The sequence below is a fragment of the Vombatus ursinus genome, unplaced genomic scaffold, assembly GCF_900497805.2.
Source record: "Vombatus ursinus unplaced genomic scaffold, bare-nosed wombat genome assembly UNPS02003812.1, whole genome shotgun sequence".
NCBI classification, from domain to species: domain Eukaryota; kingdom Metazoa; phylum Chordata; class Mammalia; order Diprotodontia; family Vombatidae; genus Vombatus; species Vombatus ursinus.
Genome location: NW_020943590.1, coordinates 135,905 through 159,266, shown reverse-complemented (window position 1 = coordinate 159,266; position 23,362 = coordinate 135,905). Strand labels below are relative to the sequence as shown.

General features: G+C 35.7%; 1 pseudogene; it reads left to right on the top strand.

Moving 5' to 3' along the window:
* Nucleotides 1–1,673: 1,673 nt before the first annotated feature.
* On the top strand, nt 1,674–8,016 carry LOC114052832 (annotated as a pseudogene).
* Nucleotides 8,017–23,362: the final 15,346 nt, after the last annotated feature.

Genomic DNA, 23,362 nt, shown 5'->3' with positions numbered 1-23,362 from the left:
ACAGTTATGAAGTAAAGTTTGAGGGAATGGTCTAAAAATACAATTATATACACCTTAAATTAGCATCCCCTTGGGCACCATCAAGGGATGATTTGCAACGGGCTCATCCAACTGGACTTCTGGAATGGATGGACAGGACTTTTATGGCTGTTAGTTTTCTAAACTGATGTGGGAGACAATGTGGTTTGTTGACTTCAGTAAAACCCCAGAGACCCAACTGTCCCATATGGGCACAGTATAATTGAATTTGATGTCCAAAGGAAAGAGATGGTGAGAGAAACCTTTTGTAAAGATTTCCCACCATTTTTGTTTTCTCTATTGCTCAGTGATGGCTTTCCAATGGGAACTGATGCCCAGCTGCCTAGATGTCCTTGATGTAATAGTCTGTTTTCAAAGGCAAGAGAAATGATGGATGGGGTGGAGAATAGACCTCATGAAAAGAAAGACACATACACAGAAACAGAAAGGACAGGAAAGCAGAGAGAGAGAGAGAGAGAGAGAATAAAGAAAGAAAACTTGGGAAGAAGATTAACATAAGGTAAAAGAATTAGGATTTAGAGATGGAAAAGACCTCAAAAGCTATCTAATCCAAGCCCTCATTGTACAGTTGAGAAAACTGAAGCTTAATGATATGTGACTTGCACAGTCACACAGATAGTAAGTATCAAAGGTGGGATTTAAAATCAGACTATGATTTCTGAGTAAATGTTCCTTTCATGGTACCATTCTACCTCCTAATAACTCAGGTAATGGGAACCTACATTATTTTTGTTGATTCTCTCAAAGTGCAACGATAAGACTACTGAAGCTACACAAACAATGAAACCATTTTTTTTTCCTTTGGAGAGGGGAAGTTTTTCAAACCCAGCCAGATCCCTGACAGAATAACACTTTAATTTAAATCATCCATAGCTTGTGAGCTCATAATCCCAATTTAAAAAGTGGTGGATTTGTTTCAACTATTGTCAGAGAAATCTGTGATGTCGGCCCTGCTTCATTCTCCATGATGTTAGTGGTATGTTGTTATTTTCACTTTGCCTTTGGATATTGACCTTAGTTCTGGATCTCTTTTTATCCTGCTAATAACCTAGATGTCACTAGGTTTGATCTCAAGTTTCATGATTAGTGATCATGAGCATCCCTAGCTGAATCAGCATGCTTCCTCCATTACTTGCCTCACTCATTCACAATGTAATCCTCTCTTTCTTTCATGGTGTGTTGACCTGTTCTCAACCTTTTATATTACGACGCTATATTGTCCTATGTGATAGAAAATGAGATTTAGATTGGATCACCTTTCTTTATATTGGCAAGCATTCAGGCATAGACCAATCCAAAGCTGAACTCTCTTTCACAGGGGTGGGGAACCTGTGGCCTAGAGGTCACATGTAGTCCTTTAGGTCCTCAGGTGTGACCCTTTGACTGAATTCAAACTTCACAGAACAAATCCCCTTAATAAAAGGATTGTTTTGTAAAAGTTGGACTCAGTCAAAAGGCCACACCCAACGATGTATATAATTATAGGGCCATTTTTTTCTGTCTTTGATTTCACACATGTCAAGTAGAAGAATCTCTAGTGATATTTAGTTACCTTTAAAGCATTATTCCAATTTGCTTTCATAATACCCTGAAACATTGACTTTTTCCAACTTCTATCATTTTTACCACTAATTATGGGTGAGAAGTGAAAGTTAAGAATAATTTTAATTAGCATTTCCCTTATTATGAGTAATATGGTGAAATATTCCATTGTTTTTCAGGATGATCTTTTTCTAAACAAATACTTCATTGTAATCCTTTACTGTTCATCCTGGGAACTCATTTTTAAAAATTAAAGTATTTTGAAAAAATCAATTCAATTCAATGACACTTTGCAAGAGTTTGTTATTCTTTTGTGCATTTAAGTTCACTTTTTTTAATGGTCAAAAATCTATTTTTATTGTTCTGTTTTTTCCCCTACTGGAAACAAAGCTTTTGAAGAGATTATAGCAAATATGCAGTTAAACAAAACAAATTGCATGTCTACATATAATGTATATGTATATACATACACACATGTATATATATGTGTGTGTATACATATATATATATATACACATTGTTGTTTAGTCATTTTTCAATCATGTATGGCTCTTCGTGAACCCTTTAGGGTTTTCTTGGCAAAAATACTAGAATGGTTTGCTATTTCCTTCCCCTGATCATTTTATAGATGAGGAAACTGAGGCAAACAAGATTAAGTGACTTTCTCAGGGTCACACAACTAGTAAGAATCTAAGGCTGGATTTGAACTCAGGTCTTTCTGACTCTATGCCTAGCACTTTATCTATTGGACCACCTAGATGCATATATATACACACACATATACATACATATGTGTATATGCACATGTATATATGTATATGTATGTAATGTGTGTACACATACCCACACCCATATATGTATATGTATATGTATACATCTCTCTACACCATAAATCCAGTATCTCTCTATGAGGTTACATATTTTGTAATTAGTTGTCTGGAATCATGGTTTGTTGTTTATGTTTAGTGGAGTTCTTAAGTATTTCTAAGGTTTTTTTTTTATTTGTTTTCCAATGCTGTTGTTCTGGTTATTTCACTCTGTATCAGTTCATATACGTCTTTGTAGATTTCTTGAAAATTGTCTTCTTTATCGCTTCTTATAACAAAATAATATTCCATTATAATCATATATATGCCACACCAAGTCACATATCCTAATTTCTTTAGCCTAATCCAAATTGATAGGCAATCCCTTAGATTCAAGTCTTTTGATAAGACAAAAAAAGAGTTGTTACAACTATTTTTGTTCATATGAGCCTTTTTCATTTTTTTTGATTTTTTTGGTATATAGGCCTGGTATTATTGAGTCAGAGGATATAAAATGTTTGGGTGCACAAGTCCAAATTACTTTCCAGAATGACTGTATAAATTCATTGTGCCACCAAAAGTGGCACTCATTTATGGTCATTTTATCCTATGGCCCCTTGAACATTTGTCATTTTTCATTTTTGCTCAATTCTGCAAATAGAATGGGTTTGCGGTAGAACTTAAGTTGCTTTATTTGAATTTTTCTATTAGTGATTCAAACTTTTTTTATTATTGATGCCTTGAATGTCTTCTATAGAAAACAGTTTTCATATTCTTTGACTATCAATTGGGGAATGACTCTTCAGATCCTTATGTATCTTGGAAATTAGATCCTCATCAGAGAAACTCACAAAGATTTTATCTCACTTTCACTTCTATTTTTCAGTATTTTGACATTATTTTAATATTTACTGTTGTCTTATGGAGTCATTCACTTTGATTCTTTCTAATTTTCAAGAAATCTGTTGGTTGGGCAAGTTTTTGTATTTCTGGTGCTAAACTGTTAATGGTCCTAACAGGTCTTCCCTCCAGAGCTCTCATTTTTCCAATTCTTTCTTCAGTTATTCTTATTTCATTAAGAATATTAAACTTGGCTCAGATTCTTAAAATCTGGCCTGCTTGCATTAGCGATACAAATGCTTAGACTCCTTAAGAGTCTGGCCAATATGGCAGATCTTCAAATAAACCTTATATTTGCCTGAAAGAAGGCTTGGATTGAATTCATTCGGGCAGGACCTGCATATCAGGATTATTGGGTCCCAGCACCCCTAAGCCTCTAATCCTCAACATTTTGGTGACCCTTATAGGCAGGGAAGCTGCCTAACCCCAAGCTCTTCTCCATCCAAGCCTGGAGACTTTTTTGCCCTGTAGTTGGGGTTGCTCTCTAAGAACCTAGGAAGACTTGGAGGTGCTTCTCTGGCAGCCTGTTACGAGGCTGTCTTGCACTTGGCCTGACTCTCTTAGACTCACAGGCTCATGGTCCACTGGTTTGGTTTGAGGCCATGGACCTAGGTTTACCTTCCCCAGCACAGAGGACAAGCACAGATGCCCTATCCAGAAGCATATGTCCAATTCTGTCAATTCTCTAGATTCTCTGCTAGAGAATTTGGAAAATTGCAAATACTTTTTGGTTCTCTGAGGCTTACTTACTCCCTTCCTCTATAGCCCTGAGTCCTCCTTCAAGGAGGCTATAGTAAAAAGTTACAACAGCTAAAAACCTCTCAGCAGATTCTGGAGGTTTTGTGATTGGTCCTTAAAGAGTTTTGAAACACCTCCTTATAACCCTGGTCAACTCCCTTCTCCCACTCCCTTCCCTTAAGTCAAGATGGTATCTTTGTTAAAACCTTTCATAGGAGAAGAGACTTTCACCCTTCTCACCTTCGAATTCACACTCCCCCATTTGGTGAAAGGAAGGGGGGGGAGGGGCAGCAACTATAGCATGGGCCCCCTGGCAATGGCCTTGGGCCTAGAAGCATCACCCAGGTTCAGCACATCCTGCTCACCTCCCCCACCCCCACCTCAACCCACAGCAGCTGTGGAGAGAGAGGGAAGGGGGATGGGTCAAGGTAAAGAAGCTAGCCTCTGAACTTGGGTAAGCACATTCTTTTAAAGTTGTAGCTTTGACTGTTAATGATGAGATATTGATTCTCTTTGTCAAGTAATTTGGAAATGCATTTAACAAAATTGAAGTCAACTGATTAGTAATGGGTTTGTTTCAAGTTTCAAATTGGTGAACTTTTTGTATCATTTATGTCAAGCAACTTTTCATAATTTGGTTACCACCAAAAAGAATTTGGCTCTTGTTGGTTATTGTTTTAATGTGTAAACTTGCCATAAAGCTTGTTTAGGTTATGGCTTGCTGAGAATTTGCAAATATATAGAAATAATCTCTAATGATAAACTGTTTACACTAGGACAAATTTAAATTTGAGATATAAATCCTGGAGAAGTTTTTCCTAAATTGTGATTAGTGAAACTTGCTGTTTGAGGTAAAAGCTCATGTGACCGTAAATTATTTTATTTTTATAATATAAAATAATTTTATATTATTATTATTTAGGCAATTGGAGTTAAGTGACTTGCCCAGGGTCACACAGCTAGTAACTGTCAAGTGTTTGGTCTGAGGCCAGATTTGAACTTAGGTCCTCCTGACTTCAGGACTGGTGCTCTATCCACTGCGCCACCTAGCTGCCCCTATATTATTTTATATATTATTTATTTGTGTGATGGATCATAATAATCTATCAATAATCAATAATCCACCATCTCTGAGAGAAATGTCACAAGCTACTCAGAGAGAATGTCATACTGGAAGGAAGTCTACATCGGGAAAAGCAGTTTCCCCATTATATTCCTGTGAAAAGGAATGTTACCCACCTGGCTATTCCTGTGTCTGGCTATGAGGTGGATTTGATACTGCATGGTTGGAAAACTGTGAATTATCTGAATCCAAACAGAGCTAAGGACATTTTATCCTGTCATATTTGAGCCCTAAATCTTGTTGCTGTTTATCTTTTTATAGCAAATTTGTATAATAAGAGCAAGTGGTCAATAAAAGATCAATGCAAGTGTGTGAGATCTTGCTGTTTTGATGTGAATGTGTGGTCATACAGTACTCCCAAACAACTGAAATTAAATCAGAAACATCTTCAGTTTGGTTTGTGGAGGAGAATTTCAGTGATAAATGAAGTGAAAGTCAATTGTTTGGCAAATTCATTTTTGCAACTATTGAATCCAGAGGAGGAAAATTTCTACCTGCGAAAGTGTTACTTTAACTTTTGAAAAAGTAAGGAGATCAGATAATCCTGCAGGTCAAACGTAAATGATTTTAATGGGGCTCTTACACTTTTACTTCTCCCTATATCTGGGCCCTATAGTCTTTTCTGTCAAATTTGAATCTTCCAGTCTACAGGCCATTCATCTAACAGTTGGTAGCAAAGAGCAGGTACCAGCCAATGTCCCCCTCTCTTTCCCTGGATGCAGCCCATGCTCAGTTCCAGTCAACCTCCTCTTTGGGACCCCCTCGAGGCAGGGACAGCTCTATGTCCCTTGCCAGCAGGAAGCAGTTTCAGAAGCCAAGACCTTCTCCTCTTACCCCAAAAGAATTTGGGTCACATGTGTTTGAGGGAGGGAATGATGGGGATGGGATCTGAACCCCTAAAAGGAAAAGACCATGTCTTTGGGATCTGGACCCCAAAAAAAGAAAATCCCTGGATTTTGCTAAATCTCTGACTTTTGTCTAAGGCTGTAGTCCACTCAACTGGCCTTTCATTGTGGCTAAACTCAATCTCTCAACTCTATTCTCTTCCCTCCAGATTGCCCCTGGCTACTTCCACCCTTAATCCTATCTAGATTCCATTCTCCCTTGGCCAGGACCAGGTCCTTGATATTCTTTCTGTTCACCCTAGCTTACTGGCAACTCCCATATAGATCTTCTTTAGACCCCTTCTCCAGTCACCCCTGACTACTTAACCACTCTTTAGATACCTCCCACAGTCTTTCTGTACATAAAATTCATCTTGTCTCTATTAAGGTGCTCAGATTCTTAAGATCGGGCCCACTTGCATTAGTGATACAAATGCTTAGATTCCTTAAGAGTCTGGCCAATATAGAGGATTTTTAATAAACTTTGTGGCTGAAAAATAAAAGAATATTAAACTCATTTAAAAAAATTCTTGTTCATTCTAGCTGTATTTTTCTTTGATATTTTTCTGGTAGATATTTTGGAGTAATTTTCTTCTGGATTTGTGTCTTGAGGCATCCCTGTCACCACAATGGCTCTTTATGGTGGATTCTTAATTTGTTGCTGTTTGTTTACTCATTCTTAGAGTATTAGAACTAGGTTTTATGTACTTCTGGAAGGAATATTTGGTCTTAATTGTTGGACTTTTGACCAAATAATTTGGTCAAATTTTGACCAACATAAGTTGGTAAATTTTTTGGTCTTAATTTTATTTTATTTGGATCCGTTGCTGCTTTATCCAGGTACTCTATCTTGTGCTCTTCAAGGATCTTAGATGCAACTCAGGCTGGTGACCATAGTCTTTCAGTGTGCCTGAAGTTTTCCAATCCAGGGAAAAGTCTGACTGCTACCATTCTAGTCTGAACTTTTCAAGATTCTGACTTAGGGGCTGGGATTCTTATAGTCTAGTCACTGCTTAGATTCTTAAAATCTAGCCAATAGCTTACTAATGTTCAGATTCCTCAAGAGTCTGCCCAATATGATGGATGTTCTAATACGCCTAGTCTTTGGCTGAAAGAAGGCTTGGGTTGAATTCTTTCAGGCAGGACCTGCGTGTTGTGATTTTGGGGTCCCAGCACCCCTGAACCCCTAAACTGTATCAGCTCAGGGCCCTTCCCTGGGATCATTGACATCTTTGGAACTGGAGGTGGCCTGTTTGAATACAGAACTAGTCTGTTGGCTGGACATGGTTTTGCTGTGCTGGCCCTGGCATACTATGCCTTTGAGGACCTCCCCAAAGACATGAAGGAACTTCATCTGGAATACTTTGAAGAGGCTGTCCAATACCTGAAAAACCACTCCCAGGTAAAGGGTCCAGGAGTTGGGCTGCCTGGATTTTCTAAAGGAGCTGATCTTTGCCTCTCCATGGCCTCCCATTTGAAGGACATCATGGCTACTGTCATCCTCAGTGGCTCCGTGTTAAATGTAGGGTCTGCGCTACACTATAAGGGTATGACCATTCTCCCCCGGGGTAGTGACCCAGAACATATCAAGATGACTAAAGATGGGTTTGCAGACATTGTTGATGCTCTCAATAACCCTTTGGAGGAACCCAACCGAAGAAGCTTAATTCCAGTTGAGAAGGCTGAGAGTTGCTTCCTGTTTCTTGTTGGTCTGGATGAACACAACTGGAAAAGTGAATTCTAAGCCAATGAAGCTGCCAAATTGTTACAAGCCCATGGGAAGAAAAAACCCAAGATTATCTGTTACCCTGAAACAGGACACTGTATTGTGCCCCCATATTTACCTGTGTGCCTGGTTTCCTTTCACACTTTGGTGGGCAAACTTGTGATCTGGGGAGGAGAAGTTAGGGTCCACTCCATGGCCCAAATCGATGCTTGGAAACAACTCCAAGCCTTCTTCCACAAACATTTAGGAAATGACTAGATAACAAATCCCCCAAATTGCAACTCACAATTTAGAATTTAAAATGGTATATACGAAGGGTGTGTTGAGATGATACCAACTAGAGAGATTATTTCTAGAATAATTGGAATAGGGGTTTTTTCTCATCATTAAGATGAAGTCAAAAGCAATAATAATAAAAAAAAAGATTCTGACTTAGGTTTGGGTTTGGGTAATATAAATGTGTGCTTGCCCCTCTGTGTAACTCTAGGAGACAACTTCTTGGCCTCAGCCATTGTCAACTAACTAGAAGGTTCTGAAGGTTCAGAGATACAGAACTGTAGGTTCCCCCCTTGAAATAAGCCCTCTGACCTCATTATTCAGTTGTAAGTTTCAGACCAGGCTGGGAGCTAGATCTGAGATATGCCATGTGTCTCCAAAGTCAGAGGCACACATAAACCATTTGATACTGTCCCGACTCCTTGCCCAGTACACAGTCTCAAGCCTGTAGCTGCTTCTTGCACTAGTTCCCCACTCTAAATTATAGGTCCCCTCCTCATTCTACACTGGACATATGATTCATCTCTAGAATGTGAGTGATAGAGCTGCCTGTTGTAACCTCTTCCTGCTTACTTCACTATCATTCCCTTCAATGCTAGATTTGTGATTTCTTCTTGCCCTAGCACACAGCTATAGGTTCCAGTTCATTCTCTGTGTTAGAAGGTGCTGTTCAGTACTCTACTGGCTAGACTAGGACCCAGGTGTCCACAGATCTCTGTTTGTAGAGAAAGCTACCCCAAAGCCAACAGGTAGTAGAAAAATGAACCACAGGCATTTTTCCTTAGATTTCCCAGATCACTTCTCAATATGGGGCCTTTTTAGTTGTTTCTGGAGTAAATATTAGGAGAAGGAGGGAGCTGGACTTTACTTCTTCCTTTTGCACCTGTATCTTGGCTTAGCTCCCTTTCAAATGGTCATTAATAACTTGCAATTCTTCTTTGAAGAATTGTTTGTTCACTTTGACCACATTCATTTGGAAATAATACTTGGTCTTTTGAATTTGTTTCTCTCTCTGACTTGAATGTTAGACATCTTATTAGAGTAATTTGCTTATATCAAATATTAGATCATTAGTGCCTCTCTCTACTCAAAATATACTTTTATTTATGTTTATATATTTTGCATATATTCATAAGTCACGTTACGAGGCTTCACTCGCTGCAATATCATCTATAAACAGAAGCAACTTCAGGACTTAATCATAAATAGAAAATACTGCTTCTATTTGGATTCTATGATGGAAATCCTCCTTAGTGATACCAAACATCTTTGTATCATTTAATAATAAGAGAGCTATCTTTATGTCATTACATATCAGAAGGAACTGTCTTTACTTTTGATACATGTGTAAAAGGTCTTTTGATCATACTCACAATGGAGGAAGATTCGAAAGACTTAGATAAAGGTACCATGGCAGAGTGAGCTGACTTTGGTTCCCAAGTTTACTTCTCCTTTCATCCACTTTAAGAAAAGAGAATAATGGATGTAAGATATGGAAAGGGAGAGGTAGATGTCATCTTCTACTAGACTTATTTTCCAAGACTAAACTGAATTAAAGACAGCCTATGGGTTCTCTGCACACAAGAGAGTATGATGTCAGTAGGATCTTAGGCATTTGTAACCTAAAATCAACAGGAACTTGACTTTGGATTGATGGTGCCATGGAGGGGCACAAAGACTGCCTTTGGTAAGTCATTGCACAATGAAATGGAAATGGCTTTTCCCTCAATCAGGGCATGAGTTCTTCAAGGCAATTGAAATCTCCAATATTTTATTACAACCAAGTTTGTCAGAAAAACTAGATCTCTATAGGAAATTATTCAGGGAGTCCAAGATATAGTAGCAATCATGGTAGCCTGTTCTAGGGAGATCTATAGGAGGCTTTAAAAACCATGATTCCTAATGTTCTATGACTAAATCATAGGGCCAGGAAGTGAGAGGCACCCTAGGACTTTCCACTAAGAATGAATCCAATTTAATCTCCAATATCCAATTTAAACTTCTTGAGGTCACATCGGGGATACTGTCAACTGTAGGTTGTTTAAGGAGAAGACAGAGTCAGGCACAAGTTAGGACCTAAGTTGTGCCACCAGAAGACACAGACAGAAGCTAAGAATTGAGGCCAAGGGCAGGACATAATCTAAACTCTCAGTCTCAGGCCTAGGCTGTGGAAGACAACAGAAAAGAAACAAGGAATACCATGCAGAAGTTCATTAAGGTAGCTTTTTTCTGCAGATAATGCAGGGGGAAAAAGAGAAAAGTAAGACCAATCCAAAACTATGAGACAGAGTTTACCATGGCATAAACCCAAAATTCAGGAACTGAAGCTAGAAATATGAATAAATAAAAGAAAACTCTAAATAGAATTTTAAAAATATTATGAGTTAAAAGAAGCACCAGAGGTAAACCCAGAAGAAAAGATTAACTCCACAACAGATACACTCACAGCCTTGGGGGGAAATGACTTGGCCATATGAAGTCTGAGAGTGAATGAAAGAAATGTAACAAGAGAAAAAAAAATTAGAGCTTATAAAAAAACATGGAAAGAGAATAAAAACCTTAGAAGAAAATATGCAAAACATGACTCAAGTAGTGGACTTCCTGAAGAAACAGTACAAAACAAATAAAAATCAAAGATCTAATGAGACAAGAAGGAATATTGGAATAGTCAAAAAATGAAAAATCATACAACCTGTGAGGTGTCTGGCATCCAAAAAACCTAACCTAGGAAACAGATCAAGGAGATTAAGAATAACTGGACTCCCTGAAACCATTAACAAACAAACAAGCAAACAAAAAAAAGTTAGATACCATATTTACAAAAATCTTAAAAGAAAACTCCCCTGGTAAGTTAGAGAAAAATGAAAATCAAAAGAATGTTACAGACATCCCCCGAAAAAACCTTAAATGGAAAACACCCAGAAATGACTTAGTCAGAATTCAGTTTTTATGTAAAGTAAAATTTAAGAGAAAGCAAAAAAATTCCAAGCAGCCATAAAGCATTCAAGTACTTCAGTCAGGATCACATCAGATAAAGTTAAAAGTTCCATAAAGGAGAAAAAATATTGGAATACAATGCACTACATAGAGAAAGAGTAACACTCAAGAATAACATCTTTTTCTATTTTGTACAACTTGCTGTTCCTTTTTAATATATAATAAAGTTATCATGTAAATTTATTTTTTTCCTCTTTTGCCCTCTCCCTCCACCCTAAAGATAACTATCATTAGATATAAATATAAATAAAACACACACACATCCACATATTTACATATATACATATATGTAAAACCATTCTATATATTTATTTGTCTGTTATTTCTTTGGGTATAGATAGTGTTTTCCTTCATATGTCCTTTGTAGTTAATTTGGGCATTTATAATAGTCAAAATTACTTATTTGCTCAACATTGTTCTTAAAATAATATTGCTGTTACTGTGTATAATCTCTTGGTTCTGCTCATTTCACTTCATTATTTTGTGCAAGTCTATCTATATTTTTCTAAGATCATCAACCTCATCATTTCTTATAGCACATTAGTATTATATCACAATCATATATCACAACTTGTTCAGCCATTCCCCAATTGACAAGGCATCCCTGCAATTTCCAGTTCTTTGCCACCACAAAGAGAGCTGCTGTAAATATTTTAGGGCATATAAGTTCTTTTCCTTAATCATCTTTGGAAATCGACCTAGTAATGGTATTGCTGGGTCAAAGAGCCAGTTTAATAATTCTTTGGGCATAATCCTAGATTGTTCTCCAAAATTATTTAATCAGTTCATAATTGAATGTAGTGTCCCAATTTTTTCACATCTCCTCCAACATTTGTCACTTTCTTATTTAACACTTTTAGCCAATCTGATAGGCATAAAATGATACCTTTTTTTTTTAATTTCCACATTAGTCATGTTGTGAAAAAAAAGATCAAAATAAAAGGGAGAAAACCATTGGATAGAAAAAAAACAAAAAAAATGAAAAGATTATGCTTCGATCTGCATTTAGACTCCATTTTTCTTTCTCTGGCTGTGCATAGCATTTTCCATCACTGTCTCTTGGTATTGTCTTAGATCATTGTATTGCTGAGAAGAGTCAAATTTATGATAGTTCATCATTGCATAATTTTATTGTTACCATGTACAATGCTCTCCTGGTTCTGCTTACATAATTCAACATTACTTCATGTAAGTCTTTCCAGGTTTTTCTGAAATTCACCTGTTCATCATTTCTCATAGCAAAATAACATTCTGTTGCATTCATATGGCATGACTTGTTCAGCCATTCCCCAATTGATGGGCATCCCCTGAATTTCCAATTCTTGTCCACCACAAAAAAAGCTGCTATGGATTTTTTTGTACATGTAGATCTTTTTCCCTTTTTTATTATGTCTTTGGGACACAGACTTAATAGTGGTATTGCTAGATCAAAGTGTATGCATAGTTTGATTGCCCTTTGCTCATAGTTCTAAATTGCTCTCCAGAATGTTTGGATCAGTTCACAACTACACCAACATTGTGTTAATGTTCCAATTTTCTCACGTCTTCTCCAACATTTATAATTTTCCTTTTTTGTAATATTAGCCAATCTGATAGGTATGAGGTGGTACCTCAGAATTGTTTTAATTTGCATTTCTCTAATTAATAGTGATTTGGAGCATTGTTATATGACTATAGATAGCTTTAATTTCTCCATCTGAAAACTGTCTGTCCATATCCTTTGACCATTTATCAATTGAGGTATGACTTGTATTCTTATAAATTTGACTCAGTTCTCTATATATTTGAGAAATGTTTTCCAGCTTTCTGCTTTCCTTCTAATCGTAGTTGTATTGGTTTTGTTGATGCAAAATCTTTTTAATTTAATGTAATCAAAATTATCCATTTTACATTTGCATATCTCTTGTTTGGCCATAAATTCTTTCCTTCTCCATAGATCCGAAAGGTAAACTATTCCTTGGTTTCATAATTTGTTTATAGGTGATACTATATATATAGTTTATATATATATATATATAGTTTATATATATATATATAGTTTATATATATATATAGTTTATATATATATATATATACCTTTATGTCTAACTCATGTGCCCATTTTACTTTATCATGGTATATATGGTGTGAGATGTTGATCTATGCCTAGTTTCTGCCATACTATTTTGTAAAATGATATCTTAAGGTTGTTTTAATTTTCAGTTCTCTAATCAATATTAATTTAGAACATTTTTTTCATATCACTGTAAATTGTTTTAATTTCTTCATGAAAATTGCCTCTTCATATCTTTTGACTACTAATCAATTGGGAAATGATTTCCATTATTATAGATTTCACAGAGTTCTTTATGTATTTGAGATACAAGACCTTTTCCTGAGAAACTGTCTATAAAATTGTATTATATTTTTTGCTTTCCTTCTTGTCTTGGCCACATTTGTTTTATTTGTACAAAAACTTTTTTAAATTTATTATAATCAAAATTATTCACTTTACACCTAACTTTGCTCTCTATCTCTTGTTTATTCATAAATTATTCACATATTCATAAGTCTGACAAGCAATATGTATCATATTCTTCAAATTTTCCTATAGTACCTCTCTTTATGTCTAGGTCAGGTATCCATTTTGACTTTACCTTGGCAAATGGTGTAAGATATTAGTCTATGGGCCAAGATGGTAGAGTAAAGTCAGGAACTTGCTTGAGCTCTCCCCCAAACTCCTTCAAATATCTTTTAAAAAATGACTCTACAAAATTCTAGAGCAGCAGAACCCACAAAAAGACAGAGTGAAACAAATTTCCAGCCCTTCCCCCCCCCAAAAAAAACATGGAAGGTAAATAGGAAAGGTCTGATGCACCAGGCTGAGAGAAGAGTGCAGTTCAGCACCAAGCCATGCCAGCACAGACTGGCTTCCAGCCTCAGGCGACTGAATCACTGGCAGCAGTGGTGGTTCCAGACCTCTCTGCTCACAGACACCTAAGACAAATTAGAAGGACAGAAGGAAAGGTACGTCTGACCTGGGTGAGGGAACAGCACCGCCCAGCTCCAGCAAACCAGGAACAAGCCTTAGGAGTGAAGGAATCAGTGGTGACAGGTTCTGGTACTCTCAGACCACACATGGTAAGGGTTTCAAACAGCTGGTCAGAAGGAGATTTCAGGGGTCTCCTTCCCAGCACTGAGGCAGTACTCTGTTGCTTTGCCCATACTTGGATCTGGGTGGCAGTCCTGGAATGAAGAAGAGCACCAGCATAGCAGAGTCTGTGTCAGCAGTGAAGAGGGGACCCTCCTCACAGTTTCAAGGCAGAAAAGAATGCTTGTGGTTACTCATAGATAGACCAGAGTGCAGGCCAGGAAAGGAGTAAACACCTCACCTTTCATCATACCACCTTGAAAGAACTGAAAACTTACAGGTCTCTAGAAGTATCTCTGAAAATAGCTGCCCCAAACCCCCAAAGCTTGGAACAGTACATCCTCCACACTGGAAATGGACCCCTACCTTAACAAAGTGTTAAAAAGTTAAGTAATTGGCTGGGGAAATAAGCAAACAATGGAAGAAAAACTCAGACTATAGAAACTTACTTTGGTGACAAAGAGGATCAAAACATACACCCAGAAGAAGACAACAAAGTCAGAGCTCCTATATCCAAAGCCCCGAAGAAAAATGTGAATTGGTCTCAGACCATGGAAGAACTTGAAAAGGATTTGAAAAGCAAGTAAGAGAGAAGAATAATTGGGAAGAAAAATGAGAGTGATGCAAAGAAAATCATGAAAAATGAATGAATGGCTTACTAAAGGAGATCCAAAAAATTACTGAAGAAAATAACACCTTAAAAAATAGTCTAGACCAAATGACAAAAGAGGTCAAAAAGTCAATGAAGAGAAGAATGCCTTAAAAAGCAGAACTAACCAAATGGAAAAGGAGGTCCAAAAGCTCACTAAAGAAAAGAATTCCTTAAAAATTAGAAGGGAGCAAATGGAAACTAATGACTCTATGAGAAGTCAAGAAATTATAAAACAAAACCAAGAGAATGAAAATATAGAAGACAATGTGAAATATCTCTTTGGGAAAACAACTGACCTGGAAAATTGAATCAGGAGAGGTAAAAAATTTTTGGACTACCTGAAAGCCATAATCAAAAAAGAGCCTAGACATGATCTTTCAAGAAATTATCAAGAAAAACTGCCTTGACATTCTAGAACCAGAGGTAAAATGGAAATTGAAAGAATCCACTGATCACCTTCTGAAAGAAATCCCAAAAGGAAAATTCCCTGGAATATTCTAGCCAAATTCCAGAGTTCTCAGGTCAAAGAGAAAGTATTACAAGCAGCCAGAAAGAAACAATTCAAGTATTGTGGAACCACAATCAGGATAGCACAAGATTTAGCAGCTTCTACATTAAAGGATTGAAGGGCTTGGAATATGATATTTGAGGTCAAAGAAGCTAAGATTAAAGACAAGTATCACCTACCCAGCAAAACTGAGTATAATCCATGTAGGAAAAATTGACATTCAGTGAGATAAAGGAGTTTCATGCATTCTTGAGAAAAGCCCAGAACAAAATAGAAAATTTCATTTTCAAATACAAGACTCAAGAGAAGCATGAAAAGGTGAACAGGGAAGAGGAACCATAAGGGACTTACTAAAGTTACATTCCTATGTGGAAAGATTATATTTGTAATTCATAAGACCTCATTATTTGGGTAGCTAGAAGAAATATACATAGAGGATGCAGATGTGAGTTGAATGTGAAGGAATGATATCTAAAAAAATAAAATTAAGGGGTGAGGGAACAATGTACTGGGAGAAGGAGAAAGGGAGAGGTAGAATGGGGTAAATTATCTCACATTAAAGTGGCAAGAAAAAGCTTTTACAGTGGAGGGGAGGAGGGGGAAGGAGAGAAGGAATAAGTGAACCTTACTCTCATCAGAATTGGGTTAAAGAAGGAAGAACATACTCAATTGGGTATAGATATCTATCTCACCTATAGGAAAGTAGAGGGGAAGGAGATAAGAGAAGGGAGGGTGACAGAAGGAAGGGAAGATTGGAGGAAGGGGTAATCAGAAGCAAACTCTTTTGAGGAGGGACAGGGTGAAAGGAGATAATAGAATAAATAGAGGGGCAGGATAGGATGGAGGGAAATATGGTTAGTCTTTCAGAACATGGCTAGTATGGAAGTGTTTTGCAGACTACACGTATATGACCTATATCAAATTTCTTGCCTTCTTAATGGGGTAAAGGGGTTTGGAGAGGGAAGAAGGGAGAGAATTTGGAACTTCGAGTTTTAAAAACAAATGTCAAAAAATTGTTTTTAAATGGGGAAAAAATAAAATACCAAATAAAATTTTTAAAAAATGCTCAGATAGAAATATAAGAAAGTTCAGAGGGAAACAGACAAAATAGCTTTGAAAGGAACATGCTGAATTTACTATATGATTTTTAAAAAGTATTCTGTATAAAAATTTGTAATTTCGGTTATAATTAATTTTTTTGCATTTTGCTTTCTATATGCAAATTTTATTAAGGAAGTATGGTGTGTAAAATGGAAAGAGCTCTGGATTTAGAGTCAGAGCTGGAGTTAAAATCCCAGTGCTATTTACTATATCTATGGCCTTGTGCAAGTTATTTAATCTATATGCATCTCAAATTCCACATCTGTAAAATGAGATGATTAGATTGATCTATATGGTTCCTTCTAGCTCAAAATCGAAACATCCATTATGGTGCTATGGAAAGATTTAGAGTCAGAAGAACTCATTTAGAAAATCCCAGTTATATAAAGTAGAACAAATTTCTCCTTTTTTTGGGGAAATTTCCTCACTCTTAAAATAAAGCGGTTTGGCTAGATGAATTTGAAGGTTTTTTCCCAGTAATTTTGACAAATTCTACTAAAAATCCTTTGGGGTACAGCTAAGTTCTTGCTCAACTTTCTACTAAAAAGTAATCTTTCTTCATGTTTATGGTCTTAATGGTGCATTGCTCATATTGTGATATCAATTATTTCATATGTGTTACGTCTTGCTCCCTATTCTATATAAATCACTTGAGTGCAAAAAATATGTTTTACATTTCTCTCCTATTCCCCTCAGCCCACAAGAGAACCTCAAAAAAATTATTGAATGAGTAATTTACCAAATGTCTAAGATAATCCCTTCAATATGAACATAATGTATGGTGTATGTCTATATTGTAAGTACCTTTGAAATAATTTCATACTTACAGTAGTGAGGTTCCTCAGAGATTTAATAAGACCACTAATTAAATTTAAATATCACATAAAATTTAAAAAAAAGATATTGGTCTATGCCCAATTTCTGACACATTGCTTTCTAGTTTTCCCAACAATGTTTAAGCAAATAACGAATTCTTATCCCAAAATCTTAAGACTTTACATATAACAACAATGGTCTCCTACAAAACCAAGTATAAAACTAGAAGGGGGAAATGGATCTTTAATGGAAGAGAAAACTTCCAAGTGTTCCTGGAAAAAAAAAAACCAGAGCCAAATAAAATATTTGAAACACAAATGCCAAACATTATAGAAACCTATGCATTTGAGCAATTTGAAGAGGTTAAGTTATAAACAAGTGCTAACTGGGCAATAGGGAAAAAAAGAAAGGTGTCCTTTCAGAATTTCACTCATTTCATGGGTCACATATGTAATAAAGAAAGATAAATACAGGAAATGGGCATAGTTTTATTCTATCTTGCTACTTTAAGAGAGAAAAGAGGGAATACACTATGGAAGAAATGTGGAAAAATGGAGAGGAAACAATTATTTCTTGTAATTGGAGTGTTCCAAAGGAAAACCATATAAGGCTGCAGTAGGTAGAGGGTGCAGGGGACACCTCACAATCCTCATTCTAATGTGAACTGTCATAAAGAGAACAGAGCATGCATATACACACAGCATTCAGTTTAGAAATAGAGGGTAAAATACAGGAGCAAGGAAAAGGAAAAGATGAAGGGTAATGATCATTTCTATAATACCTCCTATGCATCAGGCACAAAACCAGTCAAATATCATATTTAACAAATATTATCTCATTTGATCATCAAAACAATTCTACAAGAGAGAACTCCATTTTATAGTTCAAGAAACTGAAGCAAACAGAAATGACACAGCTATTAAATGCTCAAAACCAGATTTGACCTCAAATATTCCTGACTGTAGGCCTGGTGCTTTATCCACTCTACCAAGAAGAAGGGAAACTATGGGCAGAAAATAGTCCTAAGCAAACAATAGTTCAAATTTGAGAGTGGATCATACAAGGGACTTAAAATATGCAAAATAAAGTAACAACCAATGACCAAAGTCTGGGCTATGTAAAGAGAGGAGATTAAGAAAAGTTTTATCAGAACACTTAATTTATAGATTACTAGGTTTGATGCTATTACGTTTCCTTTCTCTACTTTCCTATTCTTTGTAAACAGAAAATCATAGATCTAAGGGACGGAAAAAAGGATATACTATAGAGGAGGAAATACAGTTAATAATCATACCCATGAACATAAATGGAATTAACTCATCCATAAAATGAAAGGGTATATCAGAAAGGATTGGAAAGCAACACTTTGTTGTTGTCCACAAGAAATACACATTAAAATAAAACAACAACTCACAAATAGAGAATTAAAATGAGGGAATCAGGAGGAAGCTAGGTGGTGCAGTGGATAGAGCACTAACCCTGGATTCAGGAGGACTTGAGTTCAAATCTGGCCTCAGACACATAACACTTAGTAGCTGTGTGACCTAGGCAAGTTACTTAACACTGTTGCCTAGACCAAAATAAAATAAAATAAAATGAGGGAATTAGAAGAGTTTATTATGTCTCTGGTGAATCTTTTAAAGCAGGAGTAGAAATCATCATCTCAGATAAGGCATCAGCAAAAAAAAAACCGCATAGTTAGAAGAGATAAGTGGGCAGTTGGGTGGCTCAGTGGATGGAGTACTTGGGCCTGAAATCAGGAAGACTCACCTTCCTGAGTTCAAATCTGACCTCGGATACTTACCAGCTGTGTGACCCTAGGCATGTCATTTAACCTTGTTTGCCTCAGTTTCCTCATCTGAAAAATGAGTTGGAAAAGGAAATGGCAAGCCGCAGTAGCATCTTTGCTGAGAAAATCCCAAATGGGTTTATGAAGAGGACACAAAATGAGTAAACAACAACAACAACAACAAAAGAAATTAGTAGATATGCTTATTTAGTCCCAACTGCAATATTCCAGGAAAGAATAATATCAGTGTCTGAGGCATGGGGCTATTTGTGTGCCTGTCCAGGATTTGGTTTGGGATGCAATGTAGTCTGGTAGCCTCACCAGAGCTCACTGAGAAATAGATAGAAAAGAAAGAAGAGAGATTGATCAAGACTAGATTTGTAACTGTAGGCAGAAAGAGCACTAGCATAAAACAGAAAAGGTTTCAAAGCAAAGCATGAAAGTAGCAGTGGAATTTTCCCCCACTGTCTGAACAAGCAAGATGTAGAAGACATTTGCTTTTAGCCCTCCTTCTCTACCCACCCTCTGCAAACAGAAATTTTTCCTTAGCTTTTTAGCTCTGTAATATAGATCTTTTTCAGTGCACTGTTATTTTGTCGATCTTGATTCATTTATGTAAACACTTTGTTCTTCATTGTTTTTCTGTGTGTGCCCCTAAGGACACTTTGAGACGGTTTTATATTTTATATTTTACAGTATATAATTTAGGAATATATTTCTGGTTTTGTGGTCAATGAGACCCCCTGGGAGCATATTGTATAAGCCATTTTTATCCTAAATGTTTCATAGTTGAACTACTAATGGGAGAATTGAAATGAGCCTAAGGTCTGTCCCTCACTACAAAGTTGTCTTGAATTTCTGTTGGTGTTAGCCACCTGGTATTATTTCCTGCCTGGATATCTAGTGGGCCCTGTTGATATTAGTCTGTTCTCTCCAGGCTGTAGAGAGAGATGGGAAGGGAGTAAGAGTAATGGAATGGACTAGAGAAGAAAGTTGTACCCCAACTGGAACAGGAGGCAAAGACAGCCAGTCAAGAGGTTTTGTTTGAATGAAATTCATTCATCTAGAAAAAGGAAAAAAATGGTTGACTAGAAAAAGAAATTGTCTTAAATAGATGTCCACCAAGTTATGCAAAGTGAAGTAATTAGAGAAACAATATACACAATTAAGCAACTACAGGGCCAAAACTGAATGTTGCAAAATTATGAAGAACAAGTTTAGGAAATAAATATATTCTCCTCCCCCACCTCTTCCCTCCCTTGCTAAGGTTGGAAATCCTCAAGCTTCAGACATTACAGATAGAGTTTCCTCCCCACCTCCCACCCCAACTCCCTGGCAATGTATTGTTTGATTTTCCTAATATTTTCTTTTTTCTACTTTTCCTTTTTTATTTTTCCCTTAAAATTATTTGTTGTAAGGGGTGGCATATTGGAAGAGGGAACAGAGAAGTCAATGAGGAAATCTAGGAGATTTTGATAAAATTCTATTTTAAAAAGAAAATGCAATTATTAAATTCATCAAAGTATATTTGAAGAAATCATTGAAACTCCAATGCAGAATAAATAACATAATCCTAAAAATTTGTTATTCAAAGAACAAATTACAGAAAAATAGGTAATTTCATCAACTAAAATAACAACAATGAAAACATACCAAAACTTCAGAGATATAGCCAAAAAATCATTCTTGGAAAATTAATATCTCTAAAAACTTTCTGCAACAAAATGGAGAAATAGCTGAACAATAAACTGGATATGTAGTAGGAAAAAAATCAACTAGAAAAGCAAAAAAAATCAATTAAACATCAATGCAAAAAGACTGAATATTAAAAATAAGAAATAAAATTGAAAATAAAAAACAGAGTTGACAAATGAAACTAGAAACTAGTTTTAGAAAAAAACCAATAAATTGGAAAAAATTATTATTTTGATAAAAAAATGAGAAAGCCAAGTTGCCAAAATTAAAGATATTCACAACAAATGAAAAGTAAATAACAGAAATATTAGGAACTATTTGGATTAGTTATATTCTCCAAAATTTTGATGATATAAATTAAATAGATGAATAATTCAATAATAAAGTACCCAGCTCAAAGATATGAGATATAAAAATTTAATAACTCAATGAATCAAATGTGGTCCCAATTCCTGAACCAGAGAGCAAGAGAATATAGACAAAGCACATCCTCTGAAAATATTCTTAATAAATTCATACACAAAAATATATACCTAACAAACTCAGAAGCAAAAGTATTAGCAAAGATGCTGTAACAACATATTAAAATGTTATACACCATAGCATAATTGATTATTTCAGGAATTCAGGACCACATTAATAACAAAAGTTATAAATTACATGATTATATCCATAGACATGATCCATATAAAATTCATAGGTATAAGAAAAACTTTTAATAAAATACAACACTGATTTCAAAAAAAATGAACTTTTAAAATCATAGGAATAAATTAGCCTTGCCTTAATTTGGCAAACATTTATCTAAAAATAAAAGATAGCATTATCTGTAATGGAGGAAAAAAAATTTCATTCAAAATTACCATGGAAAGTATGAAATATCTGGGAGACTACCCTACACAAAAGAATCATGTGAATATAACTGTAAAATATCCTTTAAAGAAATATGGAGTAAAACAATATACCAGGTATGAATTGTGCATGACTGAGCCATGCTAATAAATTAAAAATGATAACATTACATAAATTAATTTCCAGATTTAGTATCTTACCAATCAAAATATTAAATGATTACTTTATAGAACTAGAAAGAATAATAAAATTGATCTAAATTTATAAAACATGAAGAATCTTCAAGAGAAATAATGGAAAAATAGTAGAAATGGATAGGACCTAGTAAATACAGTTCCTAAACCAAACTATAGAACTGTAGTTATCAGCACTATTTATTACTCATTAAACAATAGAATAGTTGATTGAAAAATGCTTAGGAAGCAAAATCAGTCTCAGAGAAATTAGATTAAACTAACTTGCCACTTCATATACCACAATAAACTCCAAGTCAATACATTTTCTAAAACTACAAGGTCGTATTTCAACCAAAATAAAAGGGGGGAAAAATAAGAAGATATCCATTCACAACTATAGCTAGTTGTAATAGAGGGGAATTTATAGTCATAAATTATAAAATGGACAATTTAGATTGTAGAAAATGTAAAAGACTACTGCACATAATCAGTGGCATTAGAATTAGAAGGGAAACACTGAACTGGAGGGGAAAATTCCTTTTTTGTATGTGCACACTCTGGCCTACTGACAGAGGCCTCTTCTATTTTCTCTCTTTGATGCTGTCTCTTGGGGATTGCATGAGTTTCTATGGGTTCAGCTGTCATCCTTATATGAACTTTTCCAGAATTTACAGATCCAACAATGTTCATCTTTCTCCTAATGTCCAATTCCACATTGTCAACGGCTTACTTTTCCGTTGTCATATCCTATTCATCATGTCCAAAGCAGAACCCTAACTTTTGTCCTACTTTACCTATTTCTATAGAAAGTAATACTATTTTTCTAATCAGCTTGGAGTTATCTTCAGTTCTTCATTCTCACTCACTTAATCCCCGTGTCCAAGATCTGGACATGCCATCCTGGTTAAGAGTCTTTAGTAACTCCCTAGTGTTCCCAGGATAAAATAAAACTCTTCTGATTGGTATTTAAAGCTCTTTATAATCAGACTCCATCTTATCTTTCTGGAATGATTGTATATTACTCTCCTTCATACACTTTTCCTAACAAACAAACTGTCTTTTTTCTATTTCTCATTCACAATTGTTTATCTTCCATTCCTTTGCCTTAGCTGAGGCTGTCTTATATTCCTGGAATGCTACATAACATGAGAATACTTTTCCAATCCAGTTGTTACTTCTCCTTCACCTCCACTGAAATTACTGCAAATTGATTTTGCATACATTCTGCATTTGCATATCTGTGTGTTGTTTTCAGGCAGCAAAATATATACTCCTTGAGAGTAGGAATTCTTTTGTTTTATCTTTATATCATTGGTGCATAACCCAGTGCCTGGCACATAAAAAGTACTTAATAAGTGCTTACTGAATTAAAATGAATTAAATAAAAACTCAAAAAAACACCTCAAGGAATAGGCAGGAAAGTTTTAGAATGTATTACTATATGGTCTTTTAAAAAGCTGTATAAGATCTTGAGCAAGAGAATATTATTTGAAAATCTATATCGTTATCAAAGACATCGGGAGGTCCAAAGAGAAGAAACCAGCCCAGGAGTTGATAGAATCTTTGAGATCTGAACAACATGGAGAAAATGCTCACTACTAAAGTATACTGT